Source organism: Emydura macquarii, unplaced genomic scaffold (genome assembly GCF_026122565.2).
Source record: "Emydura macquarii macquarii isolate MOO-44397 ecotype Brisbane River unplaced genomic scaffold, CSIRO-AGI_Emac_v2 contig_2897, whole genome shotgun sequence".
Classification (NCBI taxonomy): Eukaryota; Metazoa; Chordata; order Testudines; family Chelidae; genus Emydura; species Emydura macquarii.
This window is the reverse complement of record NW_027133034.1, coordinates 13,750,538-13,765,794: the sequence shown is the minus strand read 5'-3', so window position 1 is coordinate 13,765,794 and position 15,257 is coordinate 13,750,538. Positions and strand designations below refer to the sequence as shown.

General features: G+C 38.8%; 1 long non-coding RNA gene across 1 annotated transcript; it reads right to left on the bottom strand.

Annotated features, from left to right (window-relative positions):
* Positions 1–8,538: 8,538 nt before the first annotated feature.
* LOC137166722 (uncharacterized) lies at positions 8,539–10,855 on the bottom strand. Its single transcript, XR_010923778.1, has 2 exons — positions 10,709–10,855; positions 8,539–10,198 (listed from the first exon to the last, which is right to left on the bottom strand). It is a non-coding gene; the product is annotated as an uncharacterized lncRNA (long non-coding RNA).
* Positions 10,856–15,257: the final 4,402 nt, after the last annotated feature.

Sequence of the window (15,257 nt, the reverse complement as noted above, 5' to 3'; positions counted from 1 at the left end):
GTTGCATCTTCCTTTAACTCATCTAGTCCTGTTGGAAATATGGTGGTAGACCTTTGAATGACAGTCTTGAGGAAATGTCCAGAGTAATTACATTTTGAACAAAGGTACCCTAAAGAACATGAAAATAAAAGTTGAAAGAGTGAGTTGAGTGAGTAATGGTCTTAAAGGGACAGTTTTTCAGTGAACTGAATTTGTTTGCTGATGAATGGATCTAAAAATATATTTAAATAAGAACTGAGGGAGATTTTCAAGGGTAGAAAAGGGAATCGGGCATTCAACTCCCATTGACTTTCATTAACTGTAACTTTAAATGGTGATTGGGTGCCTAACTTCCATGTGTGCCTTTGAAAACCTATCACAATGTTTCTATTTGTAAAATGTTTAAGTGAATTGATTTCCTGTGAATGTGCTAGTGTGACAACATTGGAAAATAAATCCAATGACCCTCACTCCTGATCTGCAGGGACCACTTCTAGACATTAGGATTATTAAACCCCGATTGAGAATGCTTCAAGGAAGTAATAGTTACTGCAAGGGTTATAATAGGAACTGAAGCGAAAGTTTTCTAGTTTGCATATGCAAACCATTGAAATGGCTGCTGTTGATCAAGGGGCAGGATTGATATTTTTAAATGAAAATGTTTCCAAACATGTTACTTTTGGTGAAAATGCACCGGGGTGTGTGTCTTGGAGAGGGAGAAAGGGGAAGGATTTGTTTTTTAAGCAAATTAGTCATAATAAGTTATAAAGGATGAAAGAAGATGAAGCCGTCAAATGAAACACTACCAGAGGAGCTCTATTCTTTGTTGAACAGATGCTGGCTTCTGTGCCTAATCATGTGTGGGTTAGCCACTATAGTAGAAAGCCAAAATAGAAACTGGAGCAGTTCTGTGAAAGGATAGATCATCCAAGAAGGAGAAGTCCTAAGAGAAGCAGAACCTGTCCAAGGTCAAGTTAGGGAAAGAAGCAATACTAGACCTGCGCCTTCCTGGGAAAATCAAGACTGGAACAGGATTGCTCAAGGAAGACAAAGCTGGATGATGATGGAATCATCCTTAGAGAAGCTATATCAAGCATGGTTGTTTGTGCATCTATAGGGAGAATAGAATAGCCCAACCCAGAGAAACTTGACTGGACATCTTTGGAGTGATGAATGTGTCATCAGGAACCTTGTATTTGGAAAAGTTATCTGAAATCTTACATTGCCATTATATTGACTGAAGTAACAGTTCTAGGAAGTAGTAAATTGGAAAACATTTATATTTAACATCTAATATACTTGCACTGTTTCTTTAAGGATATTTATAGATGTAATTTATTTGATTTATTATTAACTCTGAAGAGTGAATGCCTAGTAATATACTTAGAATAGTTTCAGAATGTCTTGCTCTGTGGAGTGGACAGATAGGCCACTGGTATAAAACGACTCCTTACAAAGGTGGAAAAATGTCTCCATTTGCATTCAGTCCTAGACTTTACTCAAAAGATTGCCAGTTACAATGGTTTTATAATATGTCCATCTATCTATTAGGAACTGGAATGAGACCACAAATACATTTCAAAAGGCTTCCAAACAGGCTTCAAATTCTACCAACCAAGCCAACATAACTAATAACCTGGAAGGGAATCCAATCAACCAGTTTCCAGTCCCATGTCCCTGAAGATCAAAAACATTTCTCCAGGTTCTTTTTTATTAAATCTGGAATCAGCTTAATGAATCTCACTGAACAATTCTATGACAGTGAGGTAAGTTCCCAATAGACATTTAGACGTAAAATGACATGGTCACAACTTGTAGTATAGAACATGCCTGGAAGGACTAAGATAATTTGACAACGGTTTGTAATGTCAGATGCCATACTACTTCCCCCTTTCAGTCCTAATCTGTCTGTATATTATGCTTCAGAATGTTCATTGGTTTCTGTTGTTTGCAAGCCAAGGAATCTTTAAAGGGAAGCCATCAACCTGAAATCTAGTCAATTAAAAAAGAGTGAATGGGTAGTTTCAGATACTACTCTTGTCCTTGATTCCCTGTGCCAACATTTATGATTTTTACATTCACATTTACCTATTTATTTTTAAAAAATTTCTCTCCCTTCTTGCTGAATGAACAATTCATGCAGACAGAAAAGGAAACTAAAATGGGGGGAAAGTTTAAACTGACTATATGTGAAAAGCTGCCAAATGCACAAAACCAACAACAAAAAAGAGAACTCCCATTTTCTCTGTAGTCTTTTTCAATTATCGTAATATTTGGTGAAATCTGTAAAAATACGCAGACAGAAGTTAACATTGTCCTTTGATTTCAAAAGACAACAAGGTACATTTTCATTGGTGTTAAGTTTCCTTTAGATTCTCCACAGTGCTCTCTGAGTTTGTTTTAAGGAACAACTGGTCTGATTGCATTAGAAAGACATCAACAGTTTAAACAGCTAAGGGCCCTGATCTATAAATACTTAATATAAAAAGTTGGCAGCAACACAACAAAAGAAATGCACAGAAAGAAATGTACATTCTAGTGCCTAGACTGGATCCAATGTGTATTAATGGCTTCACTGTTTTGCTCAGATAATTGAGGACACACTGTATTATAGAACCCCCTGCCCCTTCAAATGTACACTTATCGCCTTATTTGTTTGTGTCATTTACTTAAATTAATTCATTTTTGTGCTTCTGAATGTAAAGCTTAATGTATGCATGTAAATAAAGATGTGTACACAGACACCCAAAAATGCATTAGTTCTTTAGAAGATGGACAGAATTCAACATTTTTCTTTTTGGCATTTTCAGTTCCTGGGAAATTACAAAATTTTTATCTACCAAGAAAAATGAGTACAAAAATCCTTTAGGTACAGATTTTCAAATGTCAAAATGCACTTTTTGTTGTGCCCTACGTAAGTGTGCATTAAGCAGTGTCTTAGATCTTTTAGTATAAAAGCTTGAGCCTCTGCCTCTTCAGTTTATAATGAGGAAAGACATCTCTCCGTTTCAGTTTTGAAAGTGACCTAACTAACCAGTGCCTTAAAGAGCCAACTGGTTTTTGACTCTCACCTGGGAGGTTTAAGATCAAAACAATAAGCTTCAGAAGACAGTTCAGCTGCATTCCTTAGAGTCAACTCCCCAGTTGCAGCATTGCTATTAGTGTTTATGGACCAAATTGAGCCCAGCTGTTCCAGGATTTGATAAGCAAGTGGAGAGCACAAGAACTGCCATCCTCCTTCCCTGCACAGCAACTAGATACATCTTCAGTCTCTGCACTCACTAAAGTTCAGTGACTGCTCCCTCTTAGCACCAGACACCCTAACAGAGTTCAGGGAGAAGGTGATAGTGTGCTGTACCCCCTGAATGCCCGGAGCTCTGTGGCAGGATTTCTCCCAGAGCTGTGGTTCCTTTGCCTTTAAGGAATGATTAATGATTGAGTTCTATGTGAGCATTAGTGCATGTACAGGATTTTCCACACTCTTCTAAATGGTGTAACAATAAACTTCTTTTTCTGTATTTTGGAGCCAATGCAGCATAAAGTGGTGTAGAACATAGAGAGGCAGGCACAGAATTGATATTCAGGGTGGAAGGCTTAGAATAGGATGATTGTAGTTTAGCAGGCTGATGTAATAACTACATCAGACCCAGAAAAAATGAATAAAAAACAAACACCCCCACCATTATAAGTTCTACCACCGAAGTAAAAGGATTAAACTCAAATAATAATTGACAAATGACCAAACATACATGCTTTTGAAATCATCTTCTGAGGTTGGGACTCAACTGAAAAAATTCCTCAGCAATGTAACAATTAATATATTTTCTAAGTCCCACGATGTCTTTTTTTTTTTTTCTTACTCCTACTGTGATTTTTCTCTTGCCTCACCTCCAGTACATCAAAGGCAAAATATTCTCTAGTTCTTCACTTTCAACACTTCGTGGTTAGAACAGTTTGGATAATTTTGCAAATTTCTGATATGAAAAAAAAAGGGGGGGTTTCTTTTCCCCACCAAAGAAGAGAAATACGTGTGAAAAAATCCTTAATCTTTACAAATTTGGGTATGAGATTTAACACAATCTCAAGCTTGCTAATGCAAGCTTTTTCACTGTTCCTAATACAAAACAGAGCTATATAAGATATCCCTTTTAATTATGGTAGCAAAAGCCCTTATTTTTTTAAATGTTTAGTGTATGCTATGGCATATTGCCAAATACCATAATAACCCCATTACAAACATAACAGTAACCCAAAATACTGTAGTAACATGATCTGTGTCATTTATTAATTATGCATTAATATTTGTATTGGAGTAGATCCAGTCAGGGCTGTATTATGCTACAAACTGCTCAAACACATAGCAAGATAGGAAGACACAGTCCCTGTCCCAAAGGGTATCTAGTCTAGTTTGTAGATAGTAGGTTTGTACCACTGCTGTAGTCTGTGGTGCTATTTTTGTGCATGTGTATAGTGAGAGAGAGCGAGAGAGAGATAGCTTGAGTGGAAAAAAAGTGCTTTTCTCAGTGTCATTTCCCAGTTTTCACATATGTAGGAGCAAAAGCCAAAGCAGCATGTCACAGTACAAGGCAAAAGGGAGATGATCAAGGTAACAGTTCAGCTAGCTGGTTCACTCACTTGCAATCTAAGTCTCTTCCTTGTTATCAGAAATGTTGCTCATTGCCCCAAAGGAGAGACCTTGGAAGCAGGAAGAGAGGTCATTCAGCTGCCCGTGGGGAGAAAATACACTCTAAAAATAAAACTAGCCACCAAAAACTGTCTATTTAATGGGGGGTTGATCCTTTATTTTCCATTCTTGTTTCTTTATTTCCATTCTTGTATACATTGCTGTGCTGCTAATTGGCTGTTAATTTTGGCACTGTTTATTTTGTTCTTGTTTTGTTTGGAAAGATTTTGGAGGACATTGCAGGAAATAAGTTTTCATCCTTCTAAAAGAAAAAAGGAGATGGCAACTAAATGACAGAAAACTTATCAAAATAGCCTCAAAGAAGTAGGCCTAAGCAGTACCTGCTCTACTACTGCAGTAATAGTGTCAGGGTATCTGATGTGGAAAAGTTAGTAGTCATATCATAGCATTCCTTTCCTTTCCATTCCACTAGTATCTCTGGAAGATGCTACACAGCAGCTACTCAAATTAGGCCTTTTAAAATCAGCAGGTCTGAATAACATTGCATCCAAGAGCTTTAACAGCACTGGCTGAGGAGCTCACTGGACCATTAATGTTGATTTTCAACACTTCTTGGAACACCGGGAAAGTCCAGAAAACTGGAAGAAAGCTAATGTTGTGCCAATATTTTAAGAAGTGTAAATGGGATGACTCAGGTAAATTATAGGCCTGTTTAGTTGACACCAGTCCCCAGCAAGATAACAGAATAGCAGAAATGGGACTTAATTAATAAAGAAGAAGAATATAATTAATGCAATCATCATGGGTTTATGGAAAATAGATCCTGTCAAACTAACTTGATGTCATTTTTGATGAGTTTACAAATTTAGTTGATAAAGGTAGTAGGGTTGATGTAAGATACTTAGACTTCTGTAAAGCATTTGATTTGGTACCATATGACATTGTGATTAAAAAATTAGAATGATCTCAAATTAACATGGCACACATTAAATAGATGAAAAGGATGGCTAAGTGTTAGATCACAAATGTCATTGTAAATGGAGAATCTAGTGGGGTCCTGTAGGGTTGTTAGTCCTACACTAACATTTTTATCAATGACTTGGAAGAAAACATAAAAGCATCACCAACAATCTTTACAGATGACACAAAAATTGAGGAAGAGGTACATAATGAAGAGGACAGGTCACTGACAGAACTCTGGATTACTTGGTAAAGTGGGCACTAGCCAACAATATGTGTTAATATGGCTAAGTTGATTGCTGCAATTCAAGAAGGATGTTGATAAATTGGAAAGGGTTCAGAGAAAAGCCACAAGAATGATTAAAGGTTTAGAAAACATGGCTTACAGTGATAGACTCAAGGAACTCAATTTATTTAGCTTAACAAAGAGAAGGTTAAGGAGTGACTTGATTACAGTCTATAAATATCTACATGGGAAACAAATATTCAAGAATGAGCTCTTCAATCTAGCAGAGAAAGGTATAACATGATGCAATGGCTTGAAGTTGAAGCTAGACAAATTCAGACTGAAAATAAGATGTAAATCTTTAACTGTGCAAGTAATTAATCTTTGGGACAACTTACCAAGGTTATTGTACTCAGATCCAATATGAGTAGAAGCTGTGCATGGACATGTGTACATTTAAATGCTAAGCATACTCCTCTACACAGAGCACAGGTAAGTCTCAAACTCCTCGCATCCTGCTCCCTATTCATTTACCCTCAAGAGTGCAGGGTAAGAAGCAGCAGGCATAGGCAGAGAATATATGTGTCTAATGAGCCTGGTGCTTCAATCCTCAGCATGCAAATGATGCATTTAGCTATGTGTGTTCTTCTTGGGCTTTATTCCAGCTACTGGGCAGGAGTATTTGCACAACAGAATAAATAAGCAAAGAGTAGGAGGATATCAGATATTGTCACATAGTTGAAATTCTCTTTAAGAACATATGCAGCAGTCACAAGTAGAGAGAAATACATTTTTTTCAAAATTTCATGTGAACTGGAATGTCCATACAAGGTGTTTCTGAAACAAAATACCTTCCCTGGGACCAGTAGCTGCTGATTGAAATTGATATTCTTGTCAGTTTCACTGCTGTGGCACTTTGCTTGGGATGGGTTTGGCAAACCAGCATTATCCATCAAAACTCAGTTTTGTTGGAAAAGCTTGACCAGCTCTAGCTACAGACATACATAAGTATTTCTAGTCAAAATTTAACACACACACTAAATAAAAAGCTTATTTCCATTTCCTCAATGTAGAACTGAAAAGGTTTATGACAGTAGGAAAAATAGATTGCTATTGTACTTCAACAATCAAGGCTCAGAAGAAAATGATCATAATATTATTTTACATCCAAAGGGTATGTAATAATATTGAAAACCTTCTACAATACTATGTAAATACAATACTATAATAAACAAGTGACACCCAACATCCTTGTTCCTAATGCTTGACTCTGTGCTTCAGGTACAATACCAAGCTCAGTTCATTGGGGGGGGGGAGAGGGGGGGGCGAACTTGACAACAAATAGGAAGCCAGGACCATTTTAAGAAAGGACACAAGAAGGTTGCCACTTAATCTAGACAGAAATATATAATTTCACTTGAGAGACAAGCATCAGAGTACATATTGTAGAGGACATATGGTGTTACTCCAGGCTACACTGGAAAAGGAGATATTGTGAAATAACTAGTGGGAATTGGTAGCCAAGAGATCAATCAGTTGTTCTGCTAGCAAGTGGGGAGTTAAGAATTTAAATGTGAACTATGAAGCAAAAATATTTTGTTTGCCCTTTACTGCACCTCTAGTGAGACTTTTGTATGGTGCACTCTGACGGGAAAGGAGAATTAGGAGGAATAAACAGGAACAGAAGAAAGGGTCTGAGAAGCTGAACAGAACTTAATGTCAGTAAGTGAAATTTACCATTGCTAAGCAGTACTTTTCTCCACAGGAATGCCCATTTACAGCCATTACTGCCTCCATCCCTAGATGAGAGAGAGGCTGTTATTCTCCAATGACCATCAGGAAGAGACTATCAGCTGAAATAAAACTGCACTCCTTTTATGCAGTAGCCAACATATTGAAATTAATGGGCTACTTGCAGAATACCGTATTATTTAAGGTATGTCAAATGGCAGAACCAAATCTATAACTGTAAGATCAACTATGACCTATGAAAAATGCTTTCAAGAAAGATGGTGGAATCAACATTACTAGAAGCCCTCAAGACAAAACTTGATAATCTCCTACTAGGCATTTCTCAGTAGATGTCCTGCCTACTCAAGTAATTCTATGATTAACTCATGATTCTGCACATAGAATTTATTTCTGCTGTCATCATCAGTAGTAAAAGTAAGTTTTCACCCACAGGAAAATATTCAGTCAAATGGCTTTCTGCAGCACTGTATGTAAATGATACCTAATCTTCAAGGCCATGTCTCCTCTGATTAAGTAAAATATTTGCTTAAATCATAGACACTTTACTCAGAAGTAGTTGCAAAATACCACATAAAGTTGAAATGTGTATGAGCCTTTTTCATTCCTTTTATGCAGGGATCTCCTTTGAAAAATACAGGCTTTGGTCTTTACACATTTACAGAAATATTTTAAAAGACATTTGATAAACATTTCGTTGCCTTTATAATACATGGAAAAGGTTTAGGCTCCAATAAGACATTTAGTTAGAAGAAAGGCTATGTTTTGGGTTAATCTAATCAGTTTAACAAAAGCTTATACTGTTAGCCTCTGACTAAATCCACATTTCACTCTCAACAATTTGCAAATGTAATGCTAAATATAAATGTTCTCTGAATTTATAATGAAAAATCTTTTCCCTACAGGTGTACGAAAAAACCTTTTTTGACAAGTTTACACAATTTCCTCTAATCTATTTTCCTACTAGCTTAATTCCATATTTCATCATTTCTGCAGATTTACTGATTATCAGCTTGCTCCTGCTTTATACCTCTGACATGCAATTCTAATAATCTGCATCCATACCGATAATACTGACAGCTCTTTAAATAGGTAACTTGTGCAGTATAGTATATTCAAAATGCTTCCTTGTCAGAAGTCTACATATAATGATATTAAAATGTTTCACGGACTGAGAAACAGTCAAAAAGAAATAATCCCACCTGATATTGTTGACTTTCCAGCAAATGTCTCAGTAAATCCCCAGTGCTATTCCCCAACCCAGTCATAAAATAAAGGAGGCCCAGGGCATTGTTAGGCCCAATGGAGCTGAAAAAAAACTCTGTGGTTTAAGCAGAGCTTTAGAAAATGCAAAGCTCATCTCAGGGAACATCATGCCACAGTATTGCTGATGGTGAGAATTTTTTCTACCTAAACCTTTGTTTTCAACTGTGCTTCAGCCTCTGAGTAAGCATACCACAAAAGGGGCATAGGCCTTGATCCTGGAGTGTGGGGTAGATACATTGTGCTGCACTGCTGGTTAATTGTGACTTACAAGTTGATATAGGGAACTATGAGAGATGACCTAATGCAGGAGGAAACTCTTGTGATGTAATGCTGTGGTAGTGGCTCCTATTACCCACATCCTCTCTTTGTAGCCATGATAGAGGTGTGGCTAGAGGAAAGAGGGTGTGGCCAGTACTTCTGTAAATCTTCCTCATCCTCAGTTGCTGTTGACAGCTGGTGTAATTTAAAGCAGGGGTATGAAGGCTTGGGTAGAGTACAGTACCCACATACCAAGTTGCACTTGCAGTCCCTGGCCATAGCCAAGGATCTGGGCCCCAGTGGTGTTAAATCTAGTAAATTTATGCCACCTAGGTTTTCATTACTGACACAAATATCTAGATTTTCATTGGACATTAATTAGAATCCCTGAATTATCCCTCCTTTCCCAGATTTTGCTGCCATTGACTTCTCCAAATCTATGTTTTCCAATTTATTAGCATGCCCTAAAGCTTCTATAACAAGAATATTTTTCAAAAAAGAAAATCCATGAAGAGAAAAACCTGAAGATTGGGTTATGAAAAACTGTAACTCAGCTTCATTGCAAAATACATTGCATGAATCTGAGCAATATGTCTGTATAAACTGTGCATAAGCATACATGCCAATGAGTTCTGCAGGCTGTATAAAATGAATGTAGCTTGAGAGTTTAGCACTTTCCTGTGAATTAGTGGAAATTGAGATCTGAACTTCAGTAACAATTTTACTGCAGCAAATGGGTAGAGGGGGGGGAAAAAAGCTTTTACTATTTTCTTTAGCAGAGGGATCACTATAGATACCTTATGTACAGTATAATATTACATACTTATCACTGTTACTAGCCCTCAGCATTGCTGTTCAGTAATGAACCATATACATCATTACTCTTGTTGTTGAGTGGCCACATTATCCTTGGGGGTTATACAGAAAAAGACAATGTGTGTTGTCTGCTCAGAAGAGTTTGCAGCCTTAGGGTCAAATAGTGACCAGCTTTTGTGAGGCTGCATCAGTCTGACATGAACGACAAGGAACCTCTTCCCACTTCTTTTGCCTGTATACAGCAGCCATTTAGAATCCCATTGAGATGTGTAGTTCCTTCTTCCTTTTCAGATAGCTGTCTGAAAATAGATACAATGAGATCACTGCCCTTACCCACCACTCAGCTGTGTCAAGAAGCACACCTTGCCAGCCACTGAGCAGGTAGCATGTTGTGCCATCTTTAATACTGACATAGCTGATGCTCCAGAGTGAATACTCTGGTTTCTCCCAGGAGGAAATAAACAAAAAGAGCCAGAATTCTTCTTAGAAACCCTAGTTATAACATTGCCCCCTCCCTCCAGTATGGAGAGCAGAATTTTGCCCTAAATAAGGAGCTGGGAGTTGTGGCAGATAGCCGAGTACACCCTAGTGGGCCTCACGCTTCCATTGCTTGTAGTGGGTCAGGGCAGCTCCAGCCACTCCAGTTTCCCCGAGGAGGGGGTAGGGACCCAGGCCCACCCACTCCTTCGGGTCTCAGCCCAGGGGCCCTGTGAGAAGCAGCTATGTGCTGCTGGCACCATGTTCCCAGCTGCAAACTCTTTTCCCCTGGGCTAATTTTCCCCCTCCTTCTGGCTTCTTGAGCCTGGTACCTTCTTCCAGCCTGCTCTTCCACAGAATCTCTGAACTCCGGTCTTGTTCCTCCTCACAATCAGTACTCCTACACACAGCACAGCACTCCTGCTCCTCCCAGCTCATGCCCTGTCTGTTTGGGTCAGAGGGTTTTTATGGAGCACCTGGCTGGTCCCTAATTAGCCCCAGCTGCTCCTGATTGCCCCCTAACGACTCTCAGCTAAACTGCAGGGAACAGAGCCCGGAGCATTCTGAGGCTTACTTATCTCCCTTCAATCACTTTTCTAGAGCCTTCTGCCTTCGCTATATCACAGAGTTTAAAACAAAAATAAGGCAGACATGCTTGTAAGTTTACTTGTGGTAATAGCGAGCTGAGCTTAATTCTAAGACAGCAATAATGCAGACATGCTTATACGTTTACTTGTGGGAATAACCGGCTGAGCTAAATGGGACTATTTGCATGAGTTAAGATACTCTTGAATAAGTGTTCTCAAGGTCAGGTCATACATAAGGAGTTTACATTCTAAATAGGACCTTACAATGCAAGGCCTGCTCCTGAAAACACTTATTGCTGTACATACTCCTTATTATTACTGACAATCTTTATCGGTTTCTTCATCTCTAGATATGGGACAGGGATATACTGCAATTCGCTATTATCCAGAAGGACAACATTTCCATCAGGAAATGACTATGCTGCACGTTGGCCAACTAGTCTAGATTCTAAGAAAGTTAATTCTATAGGGAATAAATCCTGTGTTTAAATAATATAGGGAGTCAAAATTCTTGTTACTCATATAAAACTCCCATTGACTGAATAGTGAGTACAGAGTTCTGAATAGGGCCCTAATGCAGTCTGAAAAAATGGGGGGGGGGATTGAATGAATTTAGAGAGGTCACAGCGACAGTCTTGATTAAAAATTAAATGTGAGTTATGAATCATGTAGGGCAGTAACATTTTTTATTTTGGGGGGGGGGGTTGTTTTTAAGCTAGATTACACATTCTAAAACTAAATTTATCACTGGTGATTGGCTTCAGCGTAGTTACATCAAGGATGTATTTGGCCATGTCATCTTGAACTTCCTTTAAAGGCCAACATTTGAAATTGTCTCTTTTTTGGAGAAATTAGGCTTTCTTGTTTAGCTCCCTCATCCCTTTCCAGTTTTGCTCTTTCTCAATAGCACCTGGTGGAAATGTCAGGAACTGCACAAATTATGATGCCTTTGGATTCATTATCAGGCAGTTAGGCCAAGATGGGAACTAATCTGATGTTCACATGGCCACTGGCGCCTGGTAGACTAAGGGTACATCTGTACTGTAATAAAAGATCTGTAGCACAGCCAAGGGCTGACTGGCTCGTGGGGCTTGGGCTGCGGGACTAAAAATTGCAGTGCAAACATTCTGGCTCAGGCTGGAGCCTGGGCTCTGGGAAGCTTCCCCTCACAGGGTCCCAGAGCTTGAGCTCCAGCCCAATCCCCAATGTCTACATAGCAATTTTACCATCCTGTAGCCCAAGCCCCATGAACCTGAGTCAGCTGAGATAGGCCAGCTGTGGATGTTTACGTGCTGGGTAGGCATACTCTGAATGCCTGATGTGAGAATGTCAGTATCAGCACTTAGCAGACATTTGAAAACCCATCTCATGTTACAGTTTAAAATCTTAATGATATGTCGCGCTGTCTGGTTCAGAAAAGGTCCAACTCTGTGTGTGACTCAATATACCAATGAAGCATGATTGACTATGACCTCCTCAGCCAGAAACTGGACATCTATTTAATCCACAGTTCACTGAATTATCAAAGAAACTTCTGACAAGTGAAAAAGAAATTACAATGCTGTCAACGTATGATTTCTTCCAATTCTAATAGCTGCTGTAATTTCTCTTTGGTTAAAAATCCAATCTGAATGTATACATCTAGCCCCTGGGCTGTTAGTTCTGTTAACAGTTTATACATCCAATAATCTTGCAGTTTCCTTCATTTTTATTGCCTCCACAAATCTTCTGAGGAGATATCTCAGCAACATATTCATCTCCTCTTGATTTAAATATGTCACAGTTTCGTCTCTTTTGAAATTCTCAAAGATAGGAAAGACAGAATGGAAGAACAGTTGAAGGATCCTAGGCACTGTATTTTTAAACTAGACTATGCAGTCTTTTGTTCTGGAGTATACAGCTACTCTGACAACAATCTAACCCGTAATGAATCGGTTATGACCGGCTGCGTGTGGCCAGATTGGCTCAGATCTATTTGGACAACTTTTACATTCTTCATTTTTTTTCTTCATCCTTGTTTAATGACTAATTAAATATAATAAGTGACAGTAGGGCAAAATATATTAAAGTCACTTGATATCTTAGACCTGGGACACTAAAAGGAACTCAATTTCCAGCACTCATATTAATCTAGTAGGTCTAGGCCAGCATAGCCACTAAACGCTGAAGCAGACTCTTCACATTGCCATAAAAACTCTGCCCTGTTGTGCTGCCTGCAACTCTGTGTTACTTGGGAAGGACTGGGAAATTTTAATGTCAATCCATATTATCATAATATGAAAGTTTGTGATATTTATGGGTAATGAATATTTGCTATATACTCAAGTCTGAGCTCAAATTACCTGATATCTGGAATATGTTTGTCTGGAAGTTGAAGCTAGACAAATTCAGTCTGGAAATAAGGCATACATTTTTAACAGTTAGAGTAGTTAATCACTGAAACATTTTACCAAGCGTGGTAGTGGATTGGATGTTTTTCTAAAAGATCTTCTCTAAGAAGAATTTGGAAGGAAGTTCTATGGCCTGTGTTATACAAAAGGTCAGATTAGGTGATCACAGTGGTTCTTTCTGTCTTTGGAATCTATGAATCTCAGTTTTTTAACCTGGCCCGAGTTCCCAAGGGACAGGCTAATTGGTAACATTTAACACTGGAAACACAAGGTCATCTTTTACCTTAGTCACTTATAATTTATCAGACCTCATATGCCATTTAATCCATTTACCATCTCATTATAAACTGAGCAAGATTACTGTCTAGATCTTTGTTGGATGGATAAAACTCGCAGAAGAGTCCACAGTGGATGAAAGTTGAAAGGTAATGCAGCCATTTAGATTAATTCTACTCAATACAGACTGGCCCCAGCAGATATTTGCTCTCCGTAAGTAAATAAAACAAAGCAGTAACATTTTCTGTCTATGCACTATTTAATAGACATAGAAGAACAATATTTAAATGTTATAGGTGAGATTTTAAAACGGTTATCTGAAGAGGTAACTCTTACAATTTGTTTCTGGAACCTTAAAGCTACTAAAGGAATATTGTAAAAGGGGACAGATTCTAGAAATGTGCAAAGGAATGAAGGCTTTTCTGCTGACTCACTTTAGGGTATGCGTCCATTGGAGCTGGAGGTGTAATTTCCAACTTGGGTGGACACACGGCACTAGCTTTGATTGAGCTATCATGCTGAAAAATAACCATGTAGCTGCTGTGGCTCTGCCCGTGGGATGTGCTAGCCACCTGAATAAGTACCTGTGGTCTGGGCAGAATTGTACTCAGGTGGCTAGCTAGTCCCACCAACCATTCTGCTGTGGCTATACTTTTATTTTTAGAACACTAGCTTGAAACTACCACATATGTCTACCTGAGCTGGAAGTTATACTTCCAGGTCCAGTGGAGATGTACCCCTAATTCCAGAGACTGGAACCCTTCATAGAGATGCCTAGTTATTTCTGCTAATTTACAATAGCAGGTGGGTGCTATGAACTCTGGCACATGAAGGACATGGGGGATTGTCATGTGCAACTGTGCAATATCTGGTTGTGTGAATTAATGTGTTTTGCAGAAACACCTTGGAGAAGGCATATGATTGTGTACCAAGTGAATTAATGTTCAGTTTGTGACTGAGAAGTGTGCTAGAAGGATATGTCCATCTTTCCCAGAATATGTATGATGGAATGAGTACTGTAGGAAAAAGCAAAAGGGGCTACTTTTGCTTATTACTATGGTAGTCAGCAAGCATTGAACCTAGATATTTAAATTCTTCCACTCTTCTAAGTTCTCTGACTATAATATCCTTTCTGGTGGGTCCTTCTCCCTCAGTTATCATAGCCTCAGACTTACCAAAGTTCACTCTAAGTCCCTTTTGTTCAAAACTGTGCTGCCACTGTTCAAAGGCAGTATGCAGGGTCTCACAATCTTCCACACATAGCACTATGACATCTGCAGACAGCATATTCCAAGATATTAAAGATGGAGCCCTTTCGAAGAATAAACTCGATAGTTAAGGCCCTACGTGAATTGTGAGATGCTTGTCAAAAAATCACAGCTCAGTTGCAGACAAGCCATGGGAAATTGCAGAAAAGTAATTATGGACTTTATTATCTGCAGTAATATAATCCATTATTACTTTTCTGCAATTTCTTGTTGTCGGCCTCCCGGGGCTGAGAATGGGGGCTCACACTGTGGGCCACCCAGGGTTGAGAGCGGGGCCTGGCTCTGACAGTGGTCACCCAGGGCTGACAGTGGGTGGGCTCCGACTGTCAGGCCTGCGCACGGCAGGGTTCACCCTGTCAA